Consider the following 23,067-nt stretch of genomic DNA (forward strand, 5'->3'; position numbering starts at 1 on the left):
CCAGAATTTGGAGCTTTACTTAGATGGTATTTTGGTCATCAACCCAACAATTGGTTTTTTGCAGCTTTTCTTTCCTGTCACTTATCAGCTAATTGCAGCACAATCATCTCATCTCAGATTATTGATGATATACCTTATGTACTCATATTTACGCTTGCCACTGTGATTCTTTCTGCCCAACATCCCTTCAGCTACTGCTTTCAGGAACTATCAGTGTCATAACATGTGCCCAACCATTCTATCTGTTCATCATATTCCTTAATAGGATATTGTATCTTTCCCCTTCTCATTGCAGAATTTCTTCGTCTTCTTTTCTTTGTACTTATTTAATCCCTCTAATCTTCTAGTGACTCTACATTTCAAATGCTTCTAACAATTTCATATCTGTCTTTCCAGTTGTCCATGTTTTGCACCTATATAGAGCTGTGCTCCAGACATAACTCTTCATGTGTCTTTTTCTCGTTGTAGTTGTGTATTTCTGAATGTTAGTAACTCTTAATTTTTATAGGTGTCCCTTTTGCCGTGCACAGTCCTACTAATATGTTTTTCTTGCATCTGTCTATTGAACTTCTGAGGTAGTGAAATTTATTCACCTCGTCAGTTGTTGCCTGTCCAAGTTCAATAAGCAACTTCTAAAATTACCTGCCTTCTTCAAACCTAGTATTTTTTCTGCTGCATTTACATAACCTTTTTTAAGACCATTTCATTTGCTTTCCATCGAGTAACTTATTGAAGTGTCATGTGCTTTGCAACATGTTCTTCAAGGTAATATAAATTTGTCATTCTTTCTACTTGTGTAGATACCAATGCTTCAGTTGCTTTCTTTTTAATGTACTTAATTTAAACTGCCATATTATTAGTGCTAGAGGATGATCATTGACAGAGTCTGAACCTGCACAACTTAAGCAGTCTTCAACTTGATTCTGGAACTCTGTTGTACCAAAAATAGTTTGTTACCTGTAATCTGGTGGCTTCTTCCATATGCATTTCCTTCTCAAATGGTTCTTTGAATGTGCTTTTGCAATGGCTAGTTCATCTATACACATCAAAAAAAGTTTTGCCTCACCTTGGGTCCCAGAACTCCTGAAGATAGACGTTGACTGTGGATATTGTATCACAGACACAGTCCCTTTGACTCTTCAGAGATGTCACTAAACCCGCCCAAAGATGTCAACAACCATGCATGAGAAGCGCCTGTGAGATGGAGGGGGACCAACAGCCAATCAGTTCCACCAGGAAGGAGGTACACAGCTCACGTTGTCTGTAGTTCAACCATTCCTAGAAGGTCAATACCGCAGTTCCATCGCATCCGCATTGTTACTTTGTGCCAGGAAGGGCTCTCAACAAGGACATCTTGGAGTGAACCAAAGCGATGTTGTCCGGACATGGAGGGGATACAGATAGACAGGAACTATTGATGACGTGCCTCGCTCAGGCCGCCCAAGGGCTACTACTGCAGTGGATGACCGCTACCTTCGGATTATGGCTCAGAGGAAGCCTGACTGCAATGCTACCATGTTGAATAATGCTTTTCGTGCAGCCACAGGACGTCTTGTTAGGACTCAAACTGTGCGCAATAGGCTGCATGATGTGCAACTTCACTCCCGGTGTCCATGGTGAGGACCAACCACAACACCATGCAGTGCGGCACAGATGGGCCCAACAATATGCTGAATGGACCACTCAGGATTGGCATCACGTTCTCTTCACCGATGAGTGTTGCATAAGCCTTCAACCAGACAATCGTCGGAGACGTGTTGGCGAGGCATTCGTCTTCATGGATGACAATTCGCACCCCCATCGTGCACATTTTGTGAATATATTCCTTCAGGATAACAACACCGCTCGGCTAGAGTGGCCAGCATGTTCTCCAGACATGAACCCTACTGAACATGCCTGAGATAGATTGAAAAGGGCTGTTTATAGATGATGTGACCCACCAGTCACTCTGAGGAATCTACGCCGAATTGCCATTGAGGAGTGGGACAATATGGGCCAACAGTGCCTTGACGAACTTTTGGATAGTATGCAAAGATGAATACAGACATGCATCAATGGAAGAAGACGTGCTACTGGGTATTAGAGGTATCAGTGTGAACAGCAGTCTGGACCACCACCTCTGAAGGTCTCAATGTATGGTGATACTACACGCAGTGTGTGGTTTTCATGAGCAATAATAAGGGCAGAAATGATGTTTATGTTGCTCTCTCGTCCAGTTTTCTGTACAAGTTTTGGGACTCTCAGAATCAGGGTGATGCAAAACTTTTTTTGATGTGTGTATAACAAAGAATTCCTTTAATCTTTGTTCCCTCTCATATCACTTCCTGGGGCAAATTGTCTCATTATTTTTCATTCCCTAGCTTCACCAATGGCAGTGTCCTAGTTTCCCATTATGAATAAATTCTAATTACCTTTGACATATGTTACAAGTTCTTTGGTATTATCATATATTTATGTAATATCAGTGTAATCCACATCTCTGATTGTCATGTATGTTCATTATTATTCATACTCCTGCTCTACCATCATCTGACCCTGTATTAATAGCCTACAATATCGACAGCAAAAATTCTTTCCATTGCTATCTTTTGGTTTTCTAGTTCTACAGCCTTCACTATATATATGACAAGAGGGTCTTAGGGGATACCATCTGGACCAGTGAGACCAAGTTTAATATGAAGGTGTTATGACTTGCTTCCTGACAAGGAAATGTAGAAGCATTGCATTTACCAATAATTAGGTGCCCAAGGTAAAGGTAGCAGGAAGCTGACAACAAGTTGAAAAATTCCAAGGGTATAGGAAAGCAGCCTACTTGCACACGTACCAGGGTAAAACATTACACTGCAGTGGTCAAATCAAGGACAATATATCTATAACAGAATAACTGAGGCAACATATGAGAAATAAGAACGTTCATTTATTAAAATAATATGCAACAAAATGTACTCAACTTTTACTTTGTGAGAAGGTGTAGCACTGATGTAAAGTCCTGAAACTAACCTGATGCCACACAGTAGATGATTACTAACAAGACTACCTGAAGTTCAGCAGGGACTGAAATTAGAGATGTTTTATAAGTTCAGTCTGCCAGTAGATGCACACTTTGACTAGCACTTCAACTAATCTTTGACACTCAATGTTAACTGTCCAACAACTGGAACTGGTCGGCAACTGATGACAGCACATGAGAGCTATCCAATCACTGCAGGCAACTGGAGTTGGCCAAGTGTTGTCTTGCGGCCATGTAAATATTGTCCGTGGTGTAATAGTGTCCCGCTGTGGTTTATTTGACAGATGTATCAAATAGTTCCAGGTGTTCTCTCTGTCAGCATCATAACCATTGATGGATGAATGGACTATGTATGTGGTGTAATAGTGTCCCGCTGTGGTCTATTTGACAGATGTATCAAATAGATCCAGGTGCTCTCTCTGCCAGCAGTCAAAACCATTGATGGATGAATGGACTGTGGACTACTTGAGTGTCTTGTAGCAAAAGTGTAAAATAGTTCCTGATATGTACATCATCTGTGAGATGGCTGACCATACTTTTTGTGGCATCACGCTGAGACTGCCTGGTGTGTGGTGCACTCTGAAATCTGTTGCATCTGGTGGAAACACAGCAAAAAGCATTACTGTCGTGGCCATGGAAGCTCCAGTCATAGGTAGTCCCTTTCAACAGTGGCAGACTTCAGTCAACAAAATTCTAATAGCAGCCAGTACACCTAATTGACTCACTGCTATGAGAGTGGATAAACTGCTGTTCAGCCAAACAATCATGTTTCTAACTCTATGAATGCCATCCAGGGAGTAAAGATCTCAATACAGGGTTTCTCCTGAGAATGCTTACACATTGGGTAAATTAATATAACTTGCACTCAGAAGAGTAGAAGAATATTAAGAGTGTTACTTACATATTGGCAGTTTCTCTGTGTTGTATATGAGACTCTTAGCCAACGAGGTCTCATTTCTCTTGCTGGCAGCACTATGAGTGAAGTAACAACATCCTGTGCTTTGCATACACATAAATTTGAGTGCTTCTTGAATCTTGGTTTGTGAGAGCAGCCAGTAGAAAGTTCATGGACAAAGAACAGATACAAATTGAGATTTGTGTATGTCAGTCTGGTATCAATGACTTTTATAACTGTTTTCATGGAGTCTGTCAGATTACGACCACCAACTTTAAATCATGGATTGTTTTCCTGTTCTTTTTGTTGTTTATAGAACTTATTTAGGTGAAATATATGTTTTAGCGAATATCGTTGCCACAGCTACAAACTGAGATGAAAATACAAACAATACTAAATTGTAGCATCAAAATATTGGGCATTCATATTTTTCTAAAAAAATTGAATTGAAATTTATTAAATTATTTCCAGACTACATCTCTCTTTTATAAAGAACCTGTAACCAGAAACAAAATTAATTAATAAATTGTGAGATATAGTTACTGGTCAGTATTTATCTTCTGTATGTGAAATTTTTAGTACTGCTAGTAGAAACATAGAGAAAAAAATTTACGACATTATCCTAGCTTACAGAACTACAGGGTTGTCAAAGGAAAACTGCTACTTATATGTGTGGCATCTGTTCTTTCGGATACGTTCAAAGGGGCAGACACTACTTTTTGATTCAGCAAAGTGGAAAGCATGCTCGGATAGCTGAAGCACTAAAGGGAAAGTGAGAAATTCTGTTGTGAGTGTCAGCCCAGCACAAGTTTTAACTTGTCACCATTGGATTTATTTCAGTGCCCAATTGCAGCTGAGATCTGAATTTTTATTATATCATGAATGTAAAACTGACCCATAAAATATTTATTAGACTGACTAGAAATAGAGCCTTGTTACTGATCAGGTGAACTGCCCATCACAGAAAATTCTGCGGACTGTCATTTCAATGCACGAATCATTTGCTGTCACATGCCTGGGCATGCACATGTCCTGCATGATCTGTCCTGACTACTTTGTTGTATCCATAGGAGTGGTGTGTGTTCCTCTGTTTTCTTGCTGACGAATGATACTCACGAATGAAAACTATGAAATAAGTTGCCACAGGTAAAAATCACAAATACCGAGCAGGTTTGTTTTTTTGTGTTAGCAGAAGCCAACACCGTGTTACAAGTGGAGGCCAAAATGCACGCGTTTTAGCTCATGCAGGCTGGCATGAGGAGGGAAGAACTTTACTGATGCGAGGTCTGGAACATGACAAGGAATGAGAATTCAGAAAGCGGACGTAATTAGTTTGATACTTAACTTTAATCCATTAATGATGAATGTCGCTCTTGACGGTATATGATTCACAATATTATCTGTTCAGAATACATTCTTGAAGATAGTTCTTATAGTAACTGAATAGGGCGCCTTGCTAGGTCGTAGCAAATGACTTAGCTGAAGGCTATGCTAAACTGTCGTCTCTGCAGATGAGAGTGTATGTAGACAGTGAACCATCGCTAGCAAAGTTGGCTGTACAACCAGGGTGAGTGCTAGGGAGTCTCTCTAGACTAGACCTGCCATGTGGCGGTGTTTGGTCTGCAATCACTGATATTGGCGGCAAGCGGGTCCAACGTATACTAATGGCCCGCGGCCGATTTAAAGGCTACCACCTAGCAAGTGTGATGTCTGGCGGTGACACCACATGTTTTTTTATTTGCATGTATTGAATCATGCTGAAGGGTGAGACACACATCTTCAAGATGGGACGGCAATCAAATCAACTTTGCAAGAGGAGATACTGCTTGGATGTGAATACAGAAGTTCTGGGGATCACCAACCTGCTTTGGAAAAGCACAGAATTCCTAAGTTTATTAGAGTAATGTATTTGGATAGGTAAAAAACGTTCTCACCAAGCGGCAGCAGGAGAAAACACATAAAAAAGTATTACAGTTTGCAACCTTTTGGAGCCAATGGTTCCTCCTTCTGGCAGAAAGGTTGAAGGGAAAAGAAGAGGGGGGAAGGAAAAGGACTGGTGAGGTTTAGGAAAAGAGGTAGAGTTCAGTAAAGTCGAGCAGCACCCCGGGCCATGTGAGACTTACAGCACGAGAAGGAAAGACTGGCTGTGGAAGTTCCTCCTTGTAAAGGTAGGCCACATTTAGTCACTCTATAGAGACTTCCATGCCTGTCACTATGATTGATCTTGAAAGTGTTCTGTAAGGACCAGTATCTGGTGGGCATAACAATTTGTACATGGTATCATCTCTGAGGCAGACATGAGATCCTGTAAGCAGATCTTTATGATTGGAAACCTTTCTCTGTGCATGCTTGACAGGTGGGCCTGCAAGCAAATGTCTTATCAGGGAGATGAACTGTCATGCAAGTTCTGTCATTGTTTCTGGAATGATTGGCTGTACTGGTACTGGTACAATGAGTTCACATGATACATGAAGCTGCTCACCATGGATCATATGGGCTGGAAAACATATTCAGATCCTCCTTTACTGATGTGTGCTGGCAAACAATACCAGCTGCATTGTGGCTGTCCACATTGATGAGAAATGCATCAGCGCCATCTTTAGTGTTTGCTGCAGCCTCCCCACCATTCCATTACTAGTGGGATGGTTGCTAGTGGAGGGCAAATAGTTGCATCCACGTAATTGAAGAAGCTCATTAAACACCTGTGACTTGAACTGGCATCCACGGTCCATCTTAACAGTTTTAGGAATGCCAAGTCTCAAAAACCATGTAGGCAACAGTACTTATGCTACTGCCTCAGCAGAGATGTCTGGAATGGGAGTAGCTTTGGGCCACCTCATAAAACGATCCACTACAGTAACTAGATAGCAACGACCATCTGAATCAGTTAAGGGTCCTCCTTTGTCCACATGAATACATGAAAATCTTGCTTTCAGCGTTGGAGAATGTGCAAGTGGTGTGAAGGCACATCAGCCAACATTGCTGTGGTAGCAATGGAGGCAGGAACATGCCCATTCTCGGCAGTTCTTCTGGATTCCTGGCCACTCCACCTTGCTTGCCACTAACCTTGCCAATGCCCAGATGAGCAGGGTTATGCAATACTCAGTAAACTACGTGCCGAAATTCTTTGGGAATGTATGGGTGTCACTTGTCCAGGAATATTCGTGGCACATTATGGAACAGAAATATGATGCAGCTGATGGAACAGAAATATGATGCAGCTGCAGGGCCATGTGTTCACTTTGGAAGAAGTCATGCAGCACAGTGTCCTCTTGTTGCTTGGCCGCTATCCCAGCTCATGGCACTGCCTGTAGGCTGGCGCAGTATTGCGACAGGCAGGCGACAATGTTGTTCCTACCTGAAATGTGACATACATAGGTTGTAAATAGGGCTATATATTCTGCTTGTCTACACTGCCACGGTGAGCCCTGATCCAATGTGCATTGGAAGAAACACGTTAGTGGCTTGTGGTCAGTAAAAAGTGTAAAATGTCTTCCTCTGTCATCTTTTGACAGAGTTTTGGAGATGTTTTACCTGTCATGCACATTTCGGAGTAATGCCCATCCGCCAGTTCATCCATGGTTTTACCAAGAAGTTACAGGTTTTTATGTGCACTTGCACCTTGGAAGTCATGGCACATGAAGTATTAGTTTTATACGAGCTGAAGATATACTTCCAGGGTACGAAACTGGTCGTCATACAGGGGAAAATACAATAAAGAGAAATTGCAGATTTGGACTTTCACTTTGTTTAATATAGACTATTTTACCCTCTTTGATTTTAAATTGCTTGATTGTCCTCCACATTATGTACAGGTTCTTTAGCTGTGGTTGCCCAACCTGAAAGGTTATTTGCATCCACACACTGTTGCAGCAAATTGCCAAGGAGCTCATGTCCACCAATAGAGCCAATGGAGCATTAACGTGCAGGTGAGCCAGCTGTGCCAATATTGCTCTACTTTATGAATCACCTCTTCACTCACTGAAATCCAGGGTATCTCTTGGTTACCAGCTGTCAGAGGTAACGGGGCAAAATTGCAGTCTGAATGGCAGCCAGAAAACTTCTACAAAGTTGGAAGACATTATTGAAACTGAAAAATAAAATTAAATGTCAAAAAGTTGCTAATATTTTTGTATCTGAGCTAGTGAGCAGATCACTAAAAACTTGTTCCTGTAAAAAATCTTCATCCTATGACTAGTAATAATTGGAGATGGTTAAGAAGAGAAGAGATGGTTATGAAGAGAAATAATGTCGAAATGCAAAGCACTGAGTAGAATCTATTTGAGAGAAACTGACAAAGCTATCACCAGTTTGAAGTTTTAATCTAGGATTCTCTTACTGACATCTGACAGGAAAGATCAACATACTTATGTGTGAGTTATTACAAGCATGTAGGATAAAAAAAAATGAGTTCAGATAATTTCAGCTGGAAATCTCAGAGGTTAGATTCTACATTGCTTTGTTTCTGCTCTTGTGTTGACCACTAAGTTGGGTTGCAATTTTTTTAATCGTATCACTTTTAAATTTATGCTTTTTTAATGGTTGACACACCAGCTTTCTAAACAAGTATCTGGGACAGACTTTTCTTGCAGTGCCAGTAATATTTCTGTTGTGAAACCTCAAGTTTTTATTTCATAAGTGACACCTGAAGAAAAAGGAAGCTTGTATGAAAATATTATAACAGTATTTATTAATCATTTTGTAGCATATATGTTCATAGACAATTTACTGGTCTAGAAATCAGTATGCAGAATCCACTTCTACATCTACATCTACATACGTACTCCGCAATCCACCATACGGTGCGTGGCGGAGGGTACCTCGTACCACAACTAGCATCTTCTCTCCCGGTTACACTCACAAACAGAATGAGGGAAAAATGACTGCCTATATGCCTCTGTACGAGCCCTAATCTCTCTTATCTTATCTTTGTGGTCTTTCCGCGAAATATAAGTTGGCGACAGTAAAATTGTACTGCAGTCAGCCTCAAATGCTGATTCTTTAAATTTCCTCAGTAGCGATTCACGAAAAGAACCCCTCCTTTCCTCCAGAGACTCCCACTCGAGTTCCTGAAGCATTTCCGTAACACTTGCGTGATGACCAAACCTACCAGTAACAAATCTAGCAGCCCGCCTCTGAATTGCTTCTATGTCCTCCCTCAATCTGACCTGATAGGGATCCCAAACACTCGAGCAGTACTCAAGAATAGGTCGTATTAGTGTTTTATAAGTGGTCTCCTTTACAGATGAACCACATTTTCCCAAAATTCTACCAATGAACTGAAGACAACTATCCGCCTCCCCCACAACTGCCATTACATGCTTCTCCCACTTCATATCGCTCTGCAGTGTTACGCCCAAATACTTAATCGACTTGACTGTGTCAAGCGCTACACTACTAATGGAGTACTCAAACATTACGGGATTCTTTTTCCTATTCATCTGCATTAATTTACATTTATCTATATTTAGAGTTAGCTGCCATTCATTACACCAATCACAAATCCTGTCCAAGTCATCTTGTATCCTCCTAACAGTCACTCAACTACGACACCTTCCCATACACCACAGCATCATCAGCAAACAGCCGCACATTGCTATCCACACTATCCAAAAGATCATTTATGTAGATAGAAAACAACAGCGGACCTACCACACTTCCCTGGGGCACTCCAGATGATACCCTCACCTCCGATGAACACTCACCATTGAGGACAACGTACTGGGTTCTATTACTTAAGAACTCTTCAAGCCACTCACATATTTGGGAACCACTCCCATATGCTCATACCCTAGTTAGGAATCTGCAGTGGGGCACCGAGTCAAACGCTTTCCGGAAGTCAAGGAATATGGCACACGTCTGATACCCTTCATCTATGGTTCGCAAGATATCGTGAAAAAAGGGCGAGTTGCGTTTCGCAGGAGTGGTACTTTCTAAAGCCGTGCTGATGCATGGACAGCAACTTCTATGTCTCAAGGAAATTCATTACATTTGAACTGAGAATATGTTCGAGAATCCTGCAACAAACTGATGTTAAGGGTATTGGTCTGTAATTTTGAGGATCCGTCCTTCTACCCTTCTTATATACAGGCGTCACCTGTGCTTTTTTCCAGTCGCTCGGGACTTTACGTTGGACAAGAGATTCGCAATAAATGCAAGCTAAGTAAGGAGCCAATGCAGTAGAGTACTCTCTGTAAAACCGAATTGGAATCCCATCAAGACCTGGCGATTTATTTGTTTTCAACCCATTCAGCTGCTTCACAACCCCAGAGATGTCTATCACTATGTCCTTCATACGGGAATCTGCACGAGACTCAAACGGCGGTATGTTTGTACGATCCTCCTACGTGAAAGATTTCTCAAATGCTAAATTTAAAATTTCAGCTTTCATTTAGCTGCCTTCTGTTGCCAGGCCAGACTGATCAGTGAGTGACTGGATGGAAGCCCTCAACCCGCTTACCGATTTTACGTAAGACCAGAATTTCCTTGGGTTTTCAGCAAGATCTTTTGCTAAGGTATCATGGTGGTAGTGCTTGTATGCTTCGCTCATCGCTATTCTTACAGCAGCACGAATCTCTACTAACTTTTGCCTGTCCTCATTCTCCCGATCTTTCTTGTACCGCGAGTGCAACTTTCTTTGCTTCATGAGCAGTCTCCGAATTGCGCTGTTAAACCACGGTGGGTCTTTTCCGTCCATAACCCACTTTTCTCTGGTGCGTGATTTACAATGTGTTTAAAATTTGCCCATAATTCTTCCACGTCCATCATACCGGAAGTAAATGAAGTCAGTTCATTTACTAAGTGGGATGCTAACAACAGCTTATCTGCTCTTTCTAGTAAGAATACTCTCCTAGCCTTCTTGACCGACTTTTTAACTTTCGGGACCATAGTCATAATGACAACATCATGATCTCTAATCCCTGTCTCAACATTGACACCGTTGATGAGGTCTGGACTGTTCGTGGCTACCAGATCTAAAATATTTCCATTACGCGTTGGCTGTCAATTTAGCTGCTCAAGACAGTTTTTGGATAATGTGTTCAAAAGTAATTCACACGACGGCTTGTCTGTACCACCTTTAATGAATCCATAGACATCCCAGTCTATAATAGGTAGGTTGAAGTCGCCTCCGACTAATATAGCATGATCCGGGTACTTCTGCGATACAGAGTGTAGACTCCCTTTGAATGATTCTAGAACTATCATGGTGGAACCTGGTGGCCGATAATAACACCCAACAATTACCTTTATTTCTCCTAGCCCTGTTAAACGTGTCCAGATAACTTCACAATCACACTCTACTTTGACCTCAGTAGACACAATATTTTTGTCAACTCCAATGAAGAGACCAACTCCTATGGTGTCTAAGCTGTCTTTCCGATACACGTTCCAACCCTCACTAAATATTTCAGAACGTCCTATCTCAGGGTTCAGCCAGGTCTCAGTCCCGAGAATAATTTGCGTGCCACACACTTCCTGGAGGGCAGTAAATTCAGGAACTTTATTCCGAACACTGAAAATTTACTGCTAATATCTTGATAGCTGAAGTGTCTTTACACTGAGCACGTCCTGATTTCCCTGCCTACATGTCGACTGGTGAGTGTTCATCAGGACACCTCGCACTACTGCCTAGCCTAAAAAAAAACCCATGTGCACGCCACAAGTACTCTGCTACCCGAGTAGCTGCTTCCTTTGTGTAGTGCACCCCTGAACTATCTAGGGGTGTCCTACAATTCCCCACCCAATAGCGCAAGTCTAGAAACCTGCGGGCAAGACCGTCACAAGAGTCGATGAAGCCTCTGGTTGAGAGCCTCCACTCGGCTCCAAACCAAAGGACCCCAATCCACTCTGGGAACAATGCTGCAAATAGAGAGCTCTGCTTGCACCCCGCGTGCGAGGCCAGCGGTCTTCACCAAATCCGCCAGCTGCCTGTACAAACGGAGGATCGCCTCAGAACCCAAGCGACAGGCATCATTGGTGCCGAAGTGAGCAACTACTTGCAGACGACTGCACCCCGTACGCTCGATAGCCGCAGGCAAGGCCACTTCCACATCTTGGATGAGGTCCCCCGGCAGACTAACTGAGAGTGCACGTTGGAATTCTTTCCAGCCCTGTACGCTATTTCCCTAAGGGGCTCCATCACCCACCTAACTTCAGACATTCTGGGTGATGATTTTTACGAATTATACTAAGATTTTCTTTTAAACAATGACAGTCCTTGTCAACATTTTGATACTAGTTTCCATTTGTTTCCTAAATAGAATACTGGTCCCTCAAAACTTACTCATTTACTTAAGGAAAAAATTTGTATGCACTAGGGTATCAAAGTACAAAATGTGTCAGGAAAGGGAGTAAATAATTGCATGATTGTTTTTGACATGGCTAGCACAGAAAATATCATACTTATCTTGGTATGTATGGAGAGCCAGAACTCTACTGCAATACATCTCTGTAAATAAACAACACCCCAAAACTTCTTATTCTGTGTATATGAGATCTCTGGCTGTATATAAGGAGATCTCTGGCTGTCAATACAGGCGAGTAGCCAATATAGACCTTCCGAGCAAGAAACATGGGGTACCCAGATGAATATCTGCTACTTTCAGTGTTTGTCCGTAACTCTTATTTATAGTGGGCAGGAAGGCCGCATTCATTGAGAACTGCAAGCATTTAAACTGGAATGGTAAGTTTGTTTGGATGATGGGAATTTGTGGTATTATACGGTCTCTTCCTTGTCTCTGCCAGTGATGATGGAGACCTACATGATATGCCTTCTCAGGTCTATGATGCATAACCTGGCGCTATTGCATAATCATGGTGCATCCAGCTTATGCATTAGTAAGAGAGGCACACCCATCTTCAGCTTCAACTTGTGGGACAGCACCTGAAACAGCTCTAATGAGTTAAGAAACTGTACAGGGTATGAAGTAACGTCATCTCGTCATCACTGTATCAATAGACATGCAGGTGGCACCTCACCATGTACTTGAGCAATGTTCCCACCGATTCATTGTTCGATTCATTGTTCGGTGCCAAGATAAGTCTTTCATAAAACCACTTCCCGTTGCTCAAGTTTTCATATAAGCTCAGAAAAACCTTATTAATTAGGTTATCTTACAAGCTTGCAACATTGCAAAAGCGGCTTTCAAAGTTTATTAGGTGTTCCGCATCCATTGTGATGCGGCCCTCGACAATCTCAAGTGGTTATTGAGCAAAGAGCCCAAACTCTTGGTCATTGTGGAGTTGGACACTCTTATTAGTTGTCAGCTGTAAACTTTCTACATGTGCCCACAGTGGTGGGAATTTGAGGCATGCTTTGATTTCATCTGCTGTACTGCCTTGCCCAGTTACTGACAGTGTCTGTCGGAAGTCATCAGCGAGCAGGACAACTACTTCACCCATTAACAACAGTTACCACTGATATCTTGCAAGCTTCGGTCAAGGGCCTCGATCATATGCTTGTATGAAGTCAAGCATTCATCCCACACAAACAATTTGCACTGCTGCAACATAGCGGCACAGCCACTGCTCTTGCTTACATTGTTGTTGGTCATTTCCTCACTTGCAAGGCTGAGAGGAAGCTTGAACACTGATTGGGCAGTTTTCCTCTGCTGAGCAAGGTCGCATCTATCCCAGGGGATGCAACAGCTAGCATGACTCCCTGCTGCATGTGCTCCCTGCCGCCGTTGGATAAGCAGCTGCAGCAGCAAGTCGTATACTCCTAGCTCACTCATTTGTTACATATTTTAATTCTTAATTTCTTTGTGTGTTTTTGGTACTTGCATTGTTTAATTCATAAATTTCGGGCGTATTATAGTATTTGAGAGTTGTAGCATCGAGTTTTAGTACCTGAATAGTGTAAATTCGCGTAGTTGTTTGTCTTCTGTTTTTGTTTTGAACGGCCAGTATCGGTTGGTCAGAGTCAGTGCGCTCCCTGCCGCCATTGGATAAGCAGCTGCCAGCAGAAAGTCGTATACTCCTAGCTCACTCATTTGTTACATAGTTTAATTCTTAATTTCTTTGCGTGTTTTTGGCACTTGCATTGTTTAATTCATAAATTTCGGGCGTATTATAGTATTTGAGAGTTGTAGCATCGCGTTTTAGTACCCGAATATTGTAAAATCGCGTAGTCTCCTTCCGCCGCTGAGCAGTGTGTCAGCAGTGCGCAAGTAGCAGCATTACTGCATTTACTAGGCAATCTTGTATTTTAATAACCGTTTAAATTTTTTGTGTTGATTTGTTTGCGCTCTCTGTAGATCAGTTCAGACGTTCGTTGCACAACAGTTTTTAGCATGGATAGGGACTGCAACTGCTATGTTCGGATGCAGGCTGAGTTGGCATCCCTTCGCTTCCAGCTTCAGGCAGTGTTGGCTTCGGTCATACAGCTTGAGGCTGTTGCCAATGGGCATCACTGTGGGGGTCCGGATGGGGGTTTGTCGGAGACGGCCAGCTCGTCCCACGCATCCCCCGATCGGACTAAGACTGTGGTTGCCCGGGATACTGCCCGCATTGAGGCTGATCCCTCGCCTGTGGTAGAGTGGGAGGTCGTCTCAAGGTGTGGCAGGGGGCGAAAAACATTCCGCAGGGCTGAACGGAAGGCCTCTCCAGTTTGTCTGACGAACCAGTTTCAGGCTCTGTCTCAGGCTGATACTGATCTTCGGCCCGACATGGCTGCTTGTCCTGTTCCAGAGGTTGCCCCTCAGTCTGCAAGATCCGGGCGGTCGCAGAGGGTGGGCTTACTGGTAGTTGGGAGCTCCAACGTCAGTCGCGTAATGGGCCCCTTAGGGATATGGCAGCAAGAGAGGGGAAGAAAACCAATGTGCACTCCGTGTGCATACCGGGGGGAGTCATTCCAGATGTGGAAAGGGTCCTTCCGGATGCCATGAAGGGTACAGGGTGCACCCATCTGCAGGTGGTCGCTCATGTCGGCACCAATGATATGTGTCGCTATGGATCGGAGGAAATCCTCTCTGGCTTCCGGTGGCTATCTGATTTGGTGAAGACTGCCAGTCTTGCTAGCGGGATGAAAGCAGAGCTCACCATCTGCAGCATCGTCGACAGGACTGACTGTGGGCCTTTGGTACAGAGCCGAGTGGAGGGTCTGAATCAGAGGCTGAGACGGTTCTGCGACCATGTGGGCTGCAGATTCCTTGACTTGCGCCATAGGGTGGTGGGGTTTCGGGTTCCGCTGGATAGGTCAGGAGTCCACTACACGCAACAAGCGGCTACACGGGTAGCAGGGGTTGTGTGGCGTGGGCTGGGCGGTTTTTTAGGTTCGATGGCCTTGGGCAAGTACAGAAAGGGCAACAGCCTCAACGGGTGCGGGGCAAAGTCAGGACATGCGGGGACCAAGCAGCAATCGGTATTGTAATTGTAAACTGTCGAAGCTGCGTTGGTAAAGTACCGGAACTTCAAGCGCTGATAGAAAGCACCGAAGCTGAAATCGTTATAGGTACAGAAAGCTGGCTGAAGCCAGAGATAAATTCTGCCGAAATTTTTACAAAGGTACAGACGGTGTTTAGTAAGGATAGATTGCGTGCAACCGGTGGTGGAGTGTTCGTCGCTGTTAGTAGTAGTTTATCCTGTAGTGAAGTAGAAGTGGATTGTTCCTACGAATTATTATGGGTGGAGGTTACACTCAACAACCGAGCTAGGTTAATAATTGGCTCCTTTTACCGACCTCCCGACTCAGCAGCATTAGTGGCAGAACAACTGAGAGAAAATTTGGAATACATTTCACATAAATTTTCTCAGCATGTTATAGTCTTGGGTTGAGATTTCAATTTACCAGATATAGACTGGGACACTCAGATGTTTAGGACGGGTGGTAGGGACAGAGCATCGAGTGACATTATACTGAGTGCAATATCCGAAAGTTACCTTGAGCAATTAAACAGAGAACCGACTCGTGGAGATAACATCTTGGACCTACTGATAATAAACAGACCCGAACTTTTCGACTCTGTAAGCGCAGAACAGGGAATCAGTGATCATAAGGCCGTTGCAGCATCCCTGAATATGGAAGTAAATAGGAATATAAAAAAAGGGAAGAAGGTTTATCTGTTTAGCAAGAGTAATAGAAGGCAGATTTCAGACTACCTAACAGATCAAAACAAAAATTTCTGTTCCGACACTGACAATGTTGAGTGTTTATGGAAAAAGTTCAGGGCAATCGTAAAATGCGTTTTAGACAGGTGCGTGCCGAGTAAAACTGTGAGGGACGGGAAAAACCCACCGTGGTACAACAACAAAGTTAGCAAACTACTGCGAAAGCAAAGAGAGCTTCACTCAAAGTTTAAACGCAGCCAAAACCTCTCAGACAAACAGAAGCTAAACGATGTCAAAGTTAGCGTAAGGAGGGCTATGCGTGAAGCGTTCAGTGAATTCGAAAGTAAAATTCTATGTACCGACTTGACAGAAAATCCTAGGAAGTTCTGGTCTTATGTTAAATCAGTAAGTGGATCGAAACAGCATATCCCGACACTCCGGGATGATGAAGGCATTGAAACAGAGGATGACACGCGTAAAGCTGAAATACTAAACACCTTTTTCCAAAGCTGTTTCACAGAGGAAGACCGCACTGCAGTTCCTTTTCTAAATACTCGCACAAACGAAAAAATGGCTGACATTGAAATAAGTGTCCAAGGAATAGAAAAGCAACTGGAATCACTCAACAGAGGAAAGTCCACTAGACCTGACGGGATACCAATTCGATTCTACACAGAGTACACGAAAGAACTTGCCCCCCTTCTAACAGCCGTGTACCGCAAGTCTCTAGAGGAACAGAAGGTTCCAAATGATTGGAAAAGAACACAGGTAGTCCCAGTCTTCAAGAAGGGCCGTCGAGCAGATGCGCAAAACTATAGACCTATATCTCTGATGTCGATCTGTTGTAGAATTTTAGAACATGTTTTTTGCTCGAGTATCATGTCGTTTTTGGAAACCCAGAATCTACTATGTAGGAATCAACATGGATTCTGGAAACAGCGATCGTGTGAGACCCAACTCGCTTTATTTGTTCATGAGACCCAGAAAATATTAGATACAGGCTCCCAGGTAGATGCTATTTTCCTTGACTTCCGGAAGGCGTTCGATACAGTTCCTCACTGTCGCCTGATAAACAAAGTAAGAGCCTACGGAATATCAGACCAGCTGTGTGGCTGGATTGAAGAGTTTTTAGCAAACAGAACACAGCATGTTGTTATCAATGGAGAGACGTCTACAGACGTTAAAGTAACCTCTGGCTTGCCACAGGGGAGTGTTATGGGACCATTGCTTTTCACAATATATATAAATGACCTAGTAGATAGTGTCAGAAGTTCCATGCGGCTTTTCGCGGATGATGCTGTAATATACAGAGAAGTTGCAGCATTAGAAAATTGTAGCGAAATGCAGGAAGATCTGCAGCGGATAGGCACTTGGTGCAGGGAGTGGCAACTGACCCTTAACATAGACAAATGTAATGTATTGCGAATACATAGAAAGAAGGATCCTTTATTGTATGATTATATGATAGCAGAACAAACACTGGTAGCAGTTACTTCTGTAAAATATCTGGGAGTATGCGTGCGGAACGATTTGAAGTGGAATGATCATATAAAATTAATTGTTGGTAATACGGGTACCAGCTTGAGATTCATTGGGAGAGTCCTTAGAAAATGTAGTCCATCAACAAAGGAGGTGGCTTACAAAGCACTTGTTCGACCTATACTTGAGTATTGCGCATCAGTGTGGGATCCGTACCAGATCGGGTTGACGGAGGAGATAGAGAAGATCCAAAGAAGAGCGGCGCGTTTCGTCACAGGGTTATTTGGTAAGCGTGGTAGCGTTACGGAGATGTTTAACAAACTCAAGTGGCAGACTCTGCAAGAGAGGCACTCTGCATCGCGGTGTAGCTTGCTCGCCAGGTTTCGAGAGGGTGCATTTCTGGATGAGGTATCGAATATATTGCTTCCCCCTACTTATACCTCCCGAGGAGATCACGAATGTAAAATTAGAGAGATTAGAGCACGCACGGAGGCTTTCAGACAGTCGTTCTTCTCGCGAACCATACGCGACTGGAACAGGAAAGGGAGGTAATGACAGTGGCACGTAGAGTGCTCTCCGCCACACACCGTTGGGTGGCTTGCGGAGTATAAATGTAGATGTAGATGACATTCCCATCCTTGGATATGTGAGTCTGCAGCAAATTCAATAGGAATGTCTTGCCAATGCCCTCAGATGTAGCCAAGAAATGAAGACCCCATTCTCCATGTCTCTCAAAATTTCATTGAAAATGTGCTTTAGTTTTGGTACTAGCAGGGGCTCATTCTGGCCAACTTGGCCTCCAAGGGTGCCATGTCGTAACTGAGTTCCCTGAGCAACTCAGTGGACGACCCTGCCGCTCAGTGTGGGGTAGTTGTATCGAAATCAGTCAGTTGTTTTCCCACCATCAGGAAACTTTGTCCTCAGTAAGCTTCAGCACTTCATTAAGATATATGTCACCACTGACCTGTGTTGTCTCTTGGTACTGATGTGTGATTTCTTCAGATAATGCTGTTCTATACTTATTCCAAAGCGCCATAGGGTTCAGGAGTCCACAGGTCTCAATAACCGCAAACAGCTCTCTCTACTTGATTAATGACTGGCACAGTATGGCATCCTCCATTGTAGCGTCCCATCATCTTCCAAAAGTCCCATTACTTCACATGCTTCCCAGAACATGCCTTTTTCTTCTCTGTCATCTGTTTTCAGGGCCTGAAAATTGATGAGACCCCAGGCACAGGTCAGAAGCAACCATACACAGTAACACTCAAAGTCTGTTACATGCGTGGGTGTAAATCATGTCCTCACGCTTCGCCAGTTATGTGTTCTGTGTGTAATATTTTGGCCCACTGGTGTACAGCAAAGTTCTGGCAAAGTCATCTATCTGGCACAGACGGAAAAATGTGGTGAAGGTGGTGGTGGCAGTGTTACTGTTCAGTAATGCAAATTGGCCTCCTTGAAGTACATGCACTCACTGCTAGATTTGTCACTATTGGGTGCCTATCGTGAAGTGGCAAGCCCAATATCCATCACACTGCTTCATTGTTTCTCACATATCGACATGCTTGAAACATCTGCACTTTGTCTTATTGAAAATGTTAACGTAGCCCTGCTGTTGCACAATAAATATCACCTGGTCATGCCTTTGTCTATGTATTTGCAAGTGTCGTACAGCTGTTTGTCCGCGTTGGAGTCTGGCAACTCTGCTGATATCACTTCATCGTTTTGGTTAGGCCGCAATTTCTGTTTTAACCAGAGCAGCAAGTGCTCATGGAGCAAGCTATCTTTGGCACTCAGTAGAGTACATGAAGCACTGTGCTTCACGAAAAACTTGCCCTTTCGTAAGGTGGGCCACCAGCTTTTGCTCTGTAACCTTAAAAAGTCATGCAACAATGTCATGGTAGTCTGTCAGTTTCTGCCTGGCCATCAGTTCTTCCCTGACCTCAGTTGAGGTTGGGTTGCACATGAAGGTGATAAATAAATCTGGCCGACCATAGTTCCAGATAAAGGAGAACGCATGGGAGGATGGCCATCTGACGTAAGTAATTTGCATTTACAATGCCATATTTCGCAATTGCGTCTTGCAAGTGGACATAATTCTCTGGAGGCAGCTTAATTTGATTTAGTGCCATGAATCTTTTATATTCACTCTCGATCTCAGTGTACATGTCTACCAAAAATTGTGACAGAAGTGTCCTGTGCAAGATGAAGTTGTGTTCATGACCATCGGGTGAAAGGCATAGAAATCCATGTCTGTCACTTTTTTGTTTGGCTTCAGTCGCCAAGTCACCGAATTTGTTTGAGGAGTACTAAAATGATATCTTTCTTGCCCTTTCCAAGACATAATGGGATACTCTAGAGCATCATAATAGCAGTGCGTGTCTGCGATCCTGGTGACAGAGTCATCGTGCTTGCGCAGAACAATGTCCCTTGGGGTGGTGGTGTCAGCGCCCATGACCATGGCCATGGCCAGTTCATTGTAGCACGTGCTGCCCAATCAGCAGATGATCTTTATCGATCACTACCTTCCAACTCTTGTCAGGCATGTTCTCCAGAGGCTTAAAGACTTCTCATGTTCCTTCTGGCGTTGGTTCACAGTTTGTACTGTTTGTCCACTGTAGCAGCAGCCACACTGACATGATATTTTGTGCACTCCAGGCATTCTAAGCCCTGGATCATCCTTCATGGGCTTCTTGAGCTGTTGTATTTTTGTTGGTGGTCTGAACAGTGTTAAGATGTCATGTCTCTTCAGGTGCTGGCTAAACTTTCCCAACACTGTGCCATGGAAACGCAAAAATGCAAGTCTCTTGTTCTCTTTTTCAGTGGTGTTTTTCCTGCATGTCTCACCAGAAACAGCCTCTGATACCTGGCAGTGATTGTAGCCATTTTCCCAGAAGACTTTTCAGTGGTGGATTAGTTCTAGTCATAGATTTTCAACATCTGAGATGACTTTGTCACAGTGGACGAGGATGTTCAGAACACCACATTTTAGTGCTGGATGGTGGTGGCTAAGAGCGTGCAGATACTGATTCGTGTGTGTAGGTTTCCTGTACATACTGTGGCTGAGGTTTCCATTGGTTTTCCAGTGAATGAGGACATCAAGGAAGGGAAATGTACCATCTATATCCACTTCCACTGTAAACCTAATGTGGTCGTGAATGCTGTACAGGTGGTCTAAGAATTCTCCCAGTTTTTCAGATCCAAGGGGGCAGATGATAAAAGTGTCATCAATGTAACGATAAAAGTAACTTTGCTTATCTGGAGCCATGACCAAAGCAGTGTTTAAATTTCACAATAATGAGGTTGGCTATGGATTGAGCTAATGGACTTCTCATTGCCAGGTCGTCCAGCTGATGGAAATACGATTATGTCAGTGTGTGCTTAAACAATCCCAAGTTGTACTATCGACTAACTGGGAGAGGAGATCAGTGCAGTCTTTAGCAGCAACACATGTAAATAGGGAGACCACATCACTCCTGACCATCAATCACCTCACCCAAAATACAGATGTTTAATTTGGTTGATAAAATCATTAGTGTTCTTGATGCGACACACACAACGATCTAGGCTGGCCAGACATTTTCCCGGCATGGCTATGTACCAGCGATATAGCAGTGATTTATCTCTTCATAATGTCCGAAGAGAGTTCTGTCAAAAGCTTGTGAGATTTTGAGTACCTGATGTAGCTGGAAGCCCGAGAAGATTTTTATTAATTCATTTCACCTTGAGACCATGCATTCATACACAATTGTTGTATAAGGCATCATCAGTGCATACAAAATTATGCAAATGGTAGACATATATAAATATTATTACATAAATATTGTACATAGATACTGCTTACCCTGTACCCATAATTAAAAAATAAAGAATCACCTTTTTTCATTTCATATAAATTCCTTTATGTTAAAAATGCCTTCTTTTTCAACCATACCTCTACCATTATTTTGAGTTTATTTTCATGTAATGCCCTTGTGATATGTGGTATATTATTGAAAAATATTTTGCGAGCGTGTAGAAAATTTTTTTTTCATGGAATTTCAAATCTGCCAGGGAAATATCAAGGAAATTAAAAAAAAAAGCTCCAGAAAAAGCTTGGTTTTGTCTCAGTAAATGAAATGTTTTGTTTACTGAGATGTCATGCATTGTCTGTGGCTGGGTGCAGCTGAGAACATGTGCCACTTCCCTACTCCCACATTCTTACTGCTTTTCCCCTTCCTACCACTCCCATCAGCTTGCAGTCAGTGTTGCCACCAGTTCTTGCTGCTAAACTAGTAGCTGCTGACAAGAGGCAGGGAGATATGAGGAGTGGTTTGTTTGGATCTGATTCTCAAAGATTGTTGACGGAGCAGCTGGAGATTGCGGTCATGAGTGCGTGAGTTGTGTCTGAGTGATTGTGTGAATGTATGTGTGTTCTCATTTTCTGACAAAGGCTATGGCCGAAAATTTAGTTGTGAGAGTGTGATTGTCTTTTCTACATGCCTGTCTGTGGCTCTGTGATCATCTTTATAGTGAATTGCTACCTGTCCTCATTAATATTGATTCTCAGAGTATTTGCGCAAGCTGTCTGTTGCATGGATTGATCACCATGGTCTCATTTCATCAACATGGTGTGTATCTGTGACACGTGAATATCTGGCCACATGAGTGGATTACCACGATGAACCTACAGGCCATTTCTGCAGGTATCTCTTAACAGATCGGGCCTGCCGATCTGAAGCCCATCATTTCTCACTAAATGCGCAGGCCATCGGATCTAGTCCCTCTGATCTGCCCACAGGCTGGGTCTTTTTGCATGTGGTATACTGCAGTGGCTTTTCGTGATTTATCCATGGACCCAGGACCGAGGTGCTCCTCGGCAGGCCAGAGGCCAAGGGTGATGGATTTCAGGAATTGTGACTCTCTTACCTCATATACATTGTACAGTGCAACGTTTTATAGACATTATATTTATTGCTGTACATTTTGGCACTTCAGAAGTAGTTTATATATGAGAAAGTATGGACAATAAGAAGAAAATTGTGGCGGTTGCTGTCAGTTTGTACGCTACATACTCATATATTTCTCCAAAGAAAAATCACACAATACCTGTAAAATAATAGACATAACACAGTGGGTAATAACTGACAATAATGAACATAGTGGAAACAACATTTTGTTGTCAGTCACCTGTAGCTTTGGTTTACACAACTCTTCCTGCCTTATACACTTCTTTCAAGAGGCCTACTTTTTTTCTGACATTATTTGTAGAATGAGTGAATGTACACTCCTGGAAATGGAAAAAAGAACACATTGACACCGGTGTGTCAGACCCACCATACTTGCTCCGGACACTGCGAGAGGGCTGTACAAGCAATGATCACACGCACGGCACAGCGGACACACCAGGAACCGCGGTGTTGGCCGTCGAATGGCGCTAGCTGCGCAGCATTTGTGCACCGCCGCCGTCAGTGTCAGCCAGTTTGCCGTGGCATACGGAGCTCCAGCGCAGTATTTAACACTGGTAGCATGCCGCGACAGTGTGGACGTGAACCGTATGTGCAGTTGACGGACTTTGAGTGAGGGCGTATAGTGGGCATGCGGGAGGCCGGGTGGACGTACCGCCGAATTGCTCAACACGTGGGGCGTGAGGTCTCCA

General features: G+C 43.2%; 1 protein-coding gene across 1 annotated transcript in view; it reads left to right on the forward strand.

Annotated features, from left to right (window-relative positions):
* The window catches only part of LOC126088258 (mutS protein homolog 5-like), a 230,114-nt gene that overhangs the window by 201,047 nt on the left and 6,000 nt on the right, over nucleotides 1-23,067 (forward strand). The gene's annotated exons all lie outside the window — the stretch shown is intronic.

Source organism: Schistocerca cancellata, chromosome 6 (genome assembly GCF_023864275.1).
Source record: "Schistocerca cancellata isolate TAMUIC-IGC-003103 chromosome 6, iqSchCanc2.1, whole genome shotgun sequence".
NCBI lineage: Eukaryota > Metazoa > Arthropoda > Insecta > Orthoptera > Acrididae > Schistocerca > Schistocerca cancellata.